An 8,101-nucleotide genomic window follows, 5' to 3' on the forward strand; every position below is an offset into this window, starting at 1 on the left:
TAAAATAAATCTATTATTGTAATAAAAAGGAATTTAGATTTCTGACGCTTGTAGAGACTCGTCATCAAAAACCTACCCTCTAATACATATAGATACCTACTATCTTAAGGATGCAAATGAATCGAATTTAATCGAATAACTTACAAGTTTACTCGGTCAAAATTTAAGTTCAACTTACAAGTTCAGATTTATTAAAATTTAAGTTTAAACTCGCGTTTGAGCAGTTCAAACTGGTTTACGAGTTCGAGTTCAATATATAAAATTCAAAAGCTTGCCGAGTTTAAAATGGAGTTTCATTACGCGTATCTACTGATAATACCCAAAAAAGATAATGAGATGTGAGCCTGTTCATTGGAATAGAGGCGGGAGTGATTGTATACAAATATTGTATCTCTTATATGTTTTGTGTGGGTTTATATATCTCGTTGTACAATTGAGTTTTGCATATTTCATTTGCTACAATTTGTGTATACTAAATTAATGTTATAAGATGTACAATACTTTAGTAATTGCATACTAAATATTATAAGAATTACAATCATCGGACACAACGTGCTGATGATAAATTTCTATATAGGTAAGACAGTAGCAGACTAGAGCCCCCGATTTATAGAAGTTTCACTGACCAAATGATTTAATTTGATTCTCTATAGTATTCCATTAATTAGCTACTATAGTATTTCATCTGTTTTTAAAAGGATTCTATGTATTATGATGGAAGCAATATTCCAACATCTGGAAACAGGACTTGTTTAAGTTGCAAGAGTATCTCCAAAGCATCCAAATGGATTCCTGAATCTGGATGGAATTTGTTTAAGTTGCAAGAATGTATCTATTCCACCTAACTCATTTTTGTTGTGTATGTTTGTCTTTCTGTGGCTGGCCGTTCTGTTTGCTGAGTCCCGTGCTTACCTTACTGCCAGGATGAAAGGAACTAGTTATAGCAACTTTCTTGGGACAATGATAGCAACTTCCTGTGTATCATATGCTTTGCCCGAATACTAATTTCCATTTTTTTTAATCAACTACCTCTGGAGTAGTAGAGAGGCTTAAAGGTTTCCTTGGGTGGATAAATGATCAAATCCCTTGACTTACATTTTTCTCTAAGATTTCCTAAAAAAATTTATCAGCAGGTGCAAAGGCATTTATCTAGTTTGGTGGCTGTTCAGTCACCTCCGAGTTTTCCATTGACCTCCTTGGGTCCACCGCATTGCAAATAATTTTTTTCCTTTTTGTTTTCAACGAATTGAAGGGGAGGAGAAGAGAGTTTTTGAATGCTATTTGTAGAAGGCGAGCTGGACTCTCTCAATTTTTAGAGCTTGTAATAAGAAACACCTCAAACTAGTGGAAAACCACTTCTGTGACAATTTTAATTACTTATCTTTCATAAAAGTCAGTCAGACAATTGTTTCCTTCAGTCATCGAGCCAATTCTGCCTTACTACGATCATCTCAATTTACCCCATTTCACCCTGGCAGGAACCAAAAACATCATAGTTACTTCATCGATCGTTAACTTCAACGACATGAAAATCTCCAGATTGAACCAATAACATTTCAGCTATGATCAAGCCATTATAAATTTCGTCGCATTTCTTATAACGTCTTGCGCTGCTAGATTAATAGTGCATCATAAGACAAACGGCTGTGTCCAGAAAGTATTCACCAATTAATATAATGATCTTCTTTATGAAGAAAAAGAAAGTTTTGGTAGCATGTTCGAATCGTTTTCTGGGCGTTGATAAATGGAGCCGAAACACTCATGAATTTTTGTATATGGAATGCGGGGCGCCGTCCATGCTGCAAGCCTGCAGCTAAGAAAAATTGTTTATTAGCTGATTTAACTATTCTAGAATTGATTAGATAGAATAAGTAGCTTGTCCTGTCAATTTCGTCTCTATGTTTCTTGGAGGCAGTCTAGTTTCAGAATATATAAAATATAGTACGGTATTGGTTTGAAAACCACGAAGTGAATGTAAGGAACCTGTCAACAGCCTGCTTTAAGTGGCTTGCGGCTAAAAATATTGAGGATGAAGGTCAAAACTTCCCTATCCCTTGTCGGGAAATGGACTGAACTATTGCTAGTATTATTGTTGTTGAAGAATAAAATAACTTTTGAACAAATTACAACAGTTGTGTAATATTAGGTTGTTGTTTATGTAAACTCCATACATAACAATTGTGTCTTTATTATGAAATTATACAAGTGGTTAATAAATAATTATATCTTATTCACAAGATACTACAGTTGTATTAATTCTTGTCCCTTTTTCATCCATTCTTTTTTTTTTTCATCCATTCTTTTTTCATCCTTTTTCATCCATTCTTGATGTCTAGGATTTTGAGCACTATGCAAGTTGATTCTACTGAGTCTATAAGATTATCTACATTGGAGTTTACGTGATGGTCAGACGAATTTCTCTTTTTTGCGTGGAATTTATACCTGTTGAGAAACTAAAACTCATTGCCCAAACTCACCAGTAAAAATGCTTTAAGATTTCACTAGTAAAAATCTTTACTCACAATTTTTGTCGTCCAATTCAGAAAGAGAGTGACTTGTGAAGAGGAAGTTCTTAGATCAATCATATCTCTCACTTACAAATTATTTTTGCTATACTCTATACTCCTCTTCACCGTTTCTCTGTCTCGCTTGCGTCCTTCAGTCTCTCTATTTCAACATTTAGCCTTCCTTAATTTGAATAGGCTTCAAATGTGATTCAATTTGCTGCTAGCTTATATTCAGGTCAGCAGAAACGATATTTGTATCCCAAATTGCTCTTAGAGCCAAATCTACTTGGATTAGACTGCATTCTCACCAATTTTTCCTTATGGATCCCGCAGAATAAAGTAGTTGTGCTTACTCCCATTACCGCGAGAGGTTTGTTCAACTTCAACAATTCTTCGGGAGTTGGAAAAATAAGTGATCTTTGTTTTCTTCATAGGTGACCATCGCCAAGAAAATGTCAATTAGAGGAGATAAGTGTTTAAAATCAATGATTTCAAATTTGGACCGTTAATTGAACCGGCGAGGTGTTCGGGTCGCGGTTCAACTCCGGTTCAAAGATTTTTTTTTTAAAAAAATATGTTATATAAAAATATATATATATGCATAGAATAAGATATTCAATGGACTAATTTAAAATTTTATTTGATAAAAAATTTAATATTTTTAAAGAACTTGGACTTTCACAAATAAATTTTTTAAATTATAAGTTCATACAAATAAATTTTATCTCAATTTTATCTACCAAAATATAATATTAAATCCTACCTAATAATACTACAATATTCTGAAATTAAATAAAATTCATGTCTTTAACAACTAGACACTGTGAATTTAAACTTTAATCATGGCTTTGGAAATTAAGGATTGCAACTTTGTTAAAAGAAAAAAGAAACTTGGAGCCTGGATGAAGTTGGGAAATTAGAAAGTAGAGATGTAAACTTGACAAGCGACAAAAAATGAAAAAAAAGTCAGTGAATGTGACACTTAGTGACTAGTTTTTGGAGTTAATAAGAACCTATTCTTTTTTTTCAGTTTAATAAACAAAAACAAAAAAATTGCCGGTTCAACGATTCATTCCAGTTTGAACGGTTCACGCGGTTCTCTTCAGCTCTTAAATTCAATTAATTCAAAGTATGAATTGGATGGAACCATGACCGGTTCACTGTCCAACCTGTCAAACCGACCGATTCAACCCGAGTTTTAAAACACTGTTTAAACTTAGTGAATTGACAGCTCAGACATGGAGCAGATTCAAGTTACTTTTAGGTGGTTTACCTGCATTAAATTATTTTTGCTACCATCTTTTGATAATGCGAAGCCTCATAATAAACAGGGTCGGTGGAAAATAGTTTTGGCTAAGACGCCCATTTTTGTTTTTAAGACAATAATCTTAGACTATGTATTTCAAGTACAAACGATATTACAGCTTAAATTTGATACTTTCTCTTTTCCCAGAAACTTTTTCTGATTAACAACAAAAGTCTTACAAGGGGTTATCCCCCATAAAACAAACACAACAAACATTCTTGACGAAGATCACGGTAGGCAAATACAAAGATAAACCTGCTACACCAGTAGATACTTGATATATAGTACTACTACAGCATTTTTTGACCAAAAGGGCAGAACAATGTGAAACATATATACCCCTTTATTCTTGCCGATATACCATAGTTCTAAAATTTTTGTTTTTCTTCAAGTATGGGGATAACGCAAAAGTGGAACGGCTTTTCTCAAGGTTAAACCAAACTGCTCTTCCATGTCCAATTTCTCTGGAGCTATTCCTTCAGGCAATCTCCACCTAAAATGCTTGAATACACGAAGCCAACATCAGACTAACCATCCTGGATAGCCAGTGGAATCCAGGACAAATTCTTTCTGCCAGCACCAAATGGTATGTTACTCGAAATCCCTCCCTTTAAATCCAAACAGGACCCTAAAAATCTCTCAGGAGAAATGAAGCGGGATTTTTCCCAATAACTCGATCTCTTCCAATGGCCCATGCATTCACTAAACTTGGCTGTCTTTAGGTACGTTGAAGCCAAATACTTGAGTATCCTTGTTAGCTTTGTATGGTATTAACAGAGGAGTAGGGGGATGGAGTCTTCATGGTCTCTTTCACCACAGCTTGAAGATATGGAAGTTGATCAATGTCTGAATCCTTAACTAACCTTTTAAAACCAATTTTTTGAATTTATTTCATCTCTGCTTTTTGCATGCTTCAGGTTTGCGAAGATTCAGCCATTGCCCATTCTACTGATATTGCATTGGTGTCACTTCCAGCAATAAAAAAAAGTCTATCATATTAGATCAATGTCATAGCAATGATGATATAAGCTATACTAGCTAAATGCAAATTTGGAATCTCGAGTACGGTGGGGAAGAATTATAAAGGATCAATTTCTTGAAGAATTAATAATGAGGAGTTGAGGACTACCAATCGACTACCATCAGTTGTCAGATAATATTAAGAAGTACTATGACTCGTCATACTATACGTTTATTATTAAAACTCTACGTCCTGATCTACATTAATTTTTGGGCAAATTACATTTTACCCCCTTGTGGTTTTGGCAAAAACCACATAACCCCCCTATGATTGTAAAAGCTATACATAAACCCTCTGTAATTTGGGTTAAAGTGTCAAATAAACGGAAAACATACATCGTGACGATTCGTGTCTTACACGCGCTTGTACTACTGGTAACAGTAAGAAACGTTCCCATATTACCCTTGACCACTTTAACGGATCCAATAAAGCCTAGATCTGTGCTCCTTATCTCTTTCAATGACGGCAATGGATATGGCTCTGTTGATGGTAATGGTGGTGGTTATGGGGCTGGAAGCGGAGGCAGCAATGACGGCAGTGGATTTGGCTCTGTAGGTGGTAATGGTGGTGGGTCGGATCGGGTGGAGGTGGTGGTCCAGGCAGTAAATATGGTCAAAATGGCGGCGGTAATGGTGATGGATGGAATGGTGGTAGCTATGGTCCTGGTGCAAGCAGCAGGCAAGGGAGTTGGGACAGCAGCTATGGCTACGGCAGGGGCTGGTGCAGGGGCCCTGGCTTAAGATATGGCAGCAGTAGTACTGGTCATGGCAGCGAAGGTAACAATGGAGAAGGGCAGTATGGAATCACTGGTGGGGGCCTAGACAGGGACAATCAGCAGCTCCCATACAGCATGAAACCATGACTAGAGCTCTTGTTTCAGAAATGGCTTTTTTTGGTAGTTGACCAACGGAAAAGCATGGGAGAAAGAAAGATGCAGAAACCGGAATCCTATCTCTTGAAGAGAGGTGCAGAAAGCTCTCCCTTTGACTCTGGTGGGCCTTCCACCACTTTGACTGTTGCGGACGCGGTTCCTTTCGTTGTGAAGAAAGAAGTAATGAAAGGAAAGGGAAGCCCCGGCCGTGTTCGTTGTTGCCTTTTTTGTATTTATATTAGGGTAATTTGGACATTTCGCCCACAAATCGTTACGATAGGTAGTTTCCGTCTATTTGACACTTCAACCCAAACCACAGAGGATTTATGTATAGCTTTTAAAATCATGAGGGGGTTATGTGGTTTTTGCGAAAACCACAGGAGGGTAAAATGTAATTTACCCTTAATTTTTTCAAACTCAATTAAGAAGCATTATGACTCGCTGATTCTACATTTAAGTTTATAGACTATCACAACTCCAACAAGTCCCTGTCGTACGTGTTGGTTAGTTATGCATAATCTTCCTGACCTCTCTATATAGATTAATAATCCCTTTTGAGTGTAGAGACTAGAAACAGAAAAGAACATATACCAAATAAGAAGGCTGTCGAAGTTAAATTTTCTCCGACTCCTTTTGCTCTTTAACAATGTTCTTTTTTTTTTTTTTTTGGTAGAAAGTCAAGAATATTCTAAATTAAAATCCTTTCAGCATGAAATGGCATGTAAATTTATGGTTTGACTAATTTGATCCCATGAATTAGTGTAACAGAAAGAGAACTTACTGTACTCAGTGACTTGATAGTTTCATGATTAAATCCAGACCCCTCTTCTTCGCACTGATCAAGAAGCACATCCAAGAAATCATCTTTTCTACTCTCCCCAGATTTTCGGGCCTCCAATCTCTTAAAGATTAGGTCATCAAATATTTCATTCAACCTTTGATAAAAAGGTCTAATATTTTGTTTCACTCCTTGCAAGTCAAGCGGTTTTATCAGTGGAAAATAATCCGACAAATTTGGCTTCCCAGCATTATGCGTGATCCCCAGAATCAAATCCTTAAACTCCTGAGCATTCTCAGAGTCTAAATCCACTATGTCAATGGAAAACATTGTGCTGGATATTACATTAAGCGCGGTTGCAAAAGAAGCCCGACCTATGTCAACTGGAGCTGTCGAGTCAGAATGTTTTTTGAAGTACAACATGAGATCTTCAACTTTTTTGTGCCTCAAAGGCTGAAGCAAGTCTAATCTTTGGTTGGTGAACATTTGAGTGGCGCATATACGTCTGTAACTGCGCCACCGCTGGTCGCCGGGGGCCCATGCTAGAGACGTTTTATGGTAAGGCTGAGCGGTGACCACACAAGGGACAGTTCTGTCTGAGAAAACTTGTTCTTGTTTTTGGAGGATTTCTTTGGCTGCTTCAGGTGAAGAAGCTACAATGGTTGTGATGGAACCGAGTTTCAGAGTCATGATTGGGCCATGAATTTTGGCTAAGGCAGCTAGTGATTGGTTTGGTCGAGGTCCAAGCTCAAGAAGCGAACCAATTATGGGAAGGCCTTTAGGTCCTGGTGGGGTTTTCCTGGATGAAGAACCGTGGAAAAATGGTTTCATAATGAATAGGAAAAGAGAGATACAGAAAAGAAGGATGTGTAGCTCCATTTTCTCTCTTTCCTTTCTCAAATTAGGTTGTGTTGATTGCACTTTGCACTAAACTTCTGCTTCCTATTTATAGAAATTAAAGAGGGGAAAGTTTCAATGACTGGTAATATAGTTCCGGTTCCAGTTGGAGATGGTAGCATGCTGGAATCTTTTATGGGATTTTAATTTTCGATAATGGAGAGAAGATAACTAACTAGAGAAGAAGTTAACTATATGCAAACAATTGTAGTCAATGCAGGGCATTGTAGGTCGTCGTTTGGTCTTTAATTTGAAATAATTTGAGACGCATCCAGCTGTAGTTGGGACTGTTTTTCAAAAACTAGTTTTTCAAATATAATAAAAATTTTAAAAAAATACTCTAAAAGGTAATCTAAAAGTTAGTTTAAATTTTTTTAAAATTTTAAAAAATATCTCAAAATATATCATAGAAACTATTTTATTCTTAAATATCCCAAAATATTTTCTAAAAGTATCCCAAAATATAATCTAAAAACTCTGTTAGAGCAAAATTTTTTAAAAACACCCCAAAAAACAGCTAATCCAAACGGAGCCAATTGGAGATAAATTCTGGTTCGAAAGCTACACTCTCTCTTTATTCTAGATAAATTCTAGGGGAGGCAATATCTCAACTTCTGGAATCAGAATTTATTTTGATGCAAAAATGTCTCTTCTAGTCCTTGATCCTTCTTTATGAACAGAGCACCCAACTGCGGAATCGTGCATATGGAGGAAATATGGT

The 8,101-nt window shown here is 36.4% G+C and overlaps 1 pseudogene; it reads right to left on the reverse strand.

Annotated features, from left to right (window-relative positions):
* Positions 1-4,200: 4,200 nt before the first annotated feature.
* Positions 4,201-7,362, reverse strand: LOC113780117 (annotated as a pseudogene).
* Positions 7,363-8,101: the final 739 nt, after the last annotated feature.

This window comes from Coffea eugenioides, chromosome 8 (genome assembly GCF_003713205.1).
Source record: "Coffea eugenioides isolate CCC68of chromosome 8, Ceug_1.0, whole genome shotgun sequence".
In the NCBI taxonomy this organism is placed as follows: Eukaryota; Viridiplantae; Streptophyta; class Magnoliopsida; order Gentianales; family Rubiaceae; genus Coffea; species Coffea eugenioides.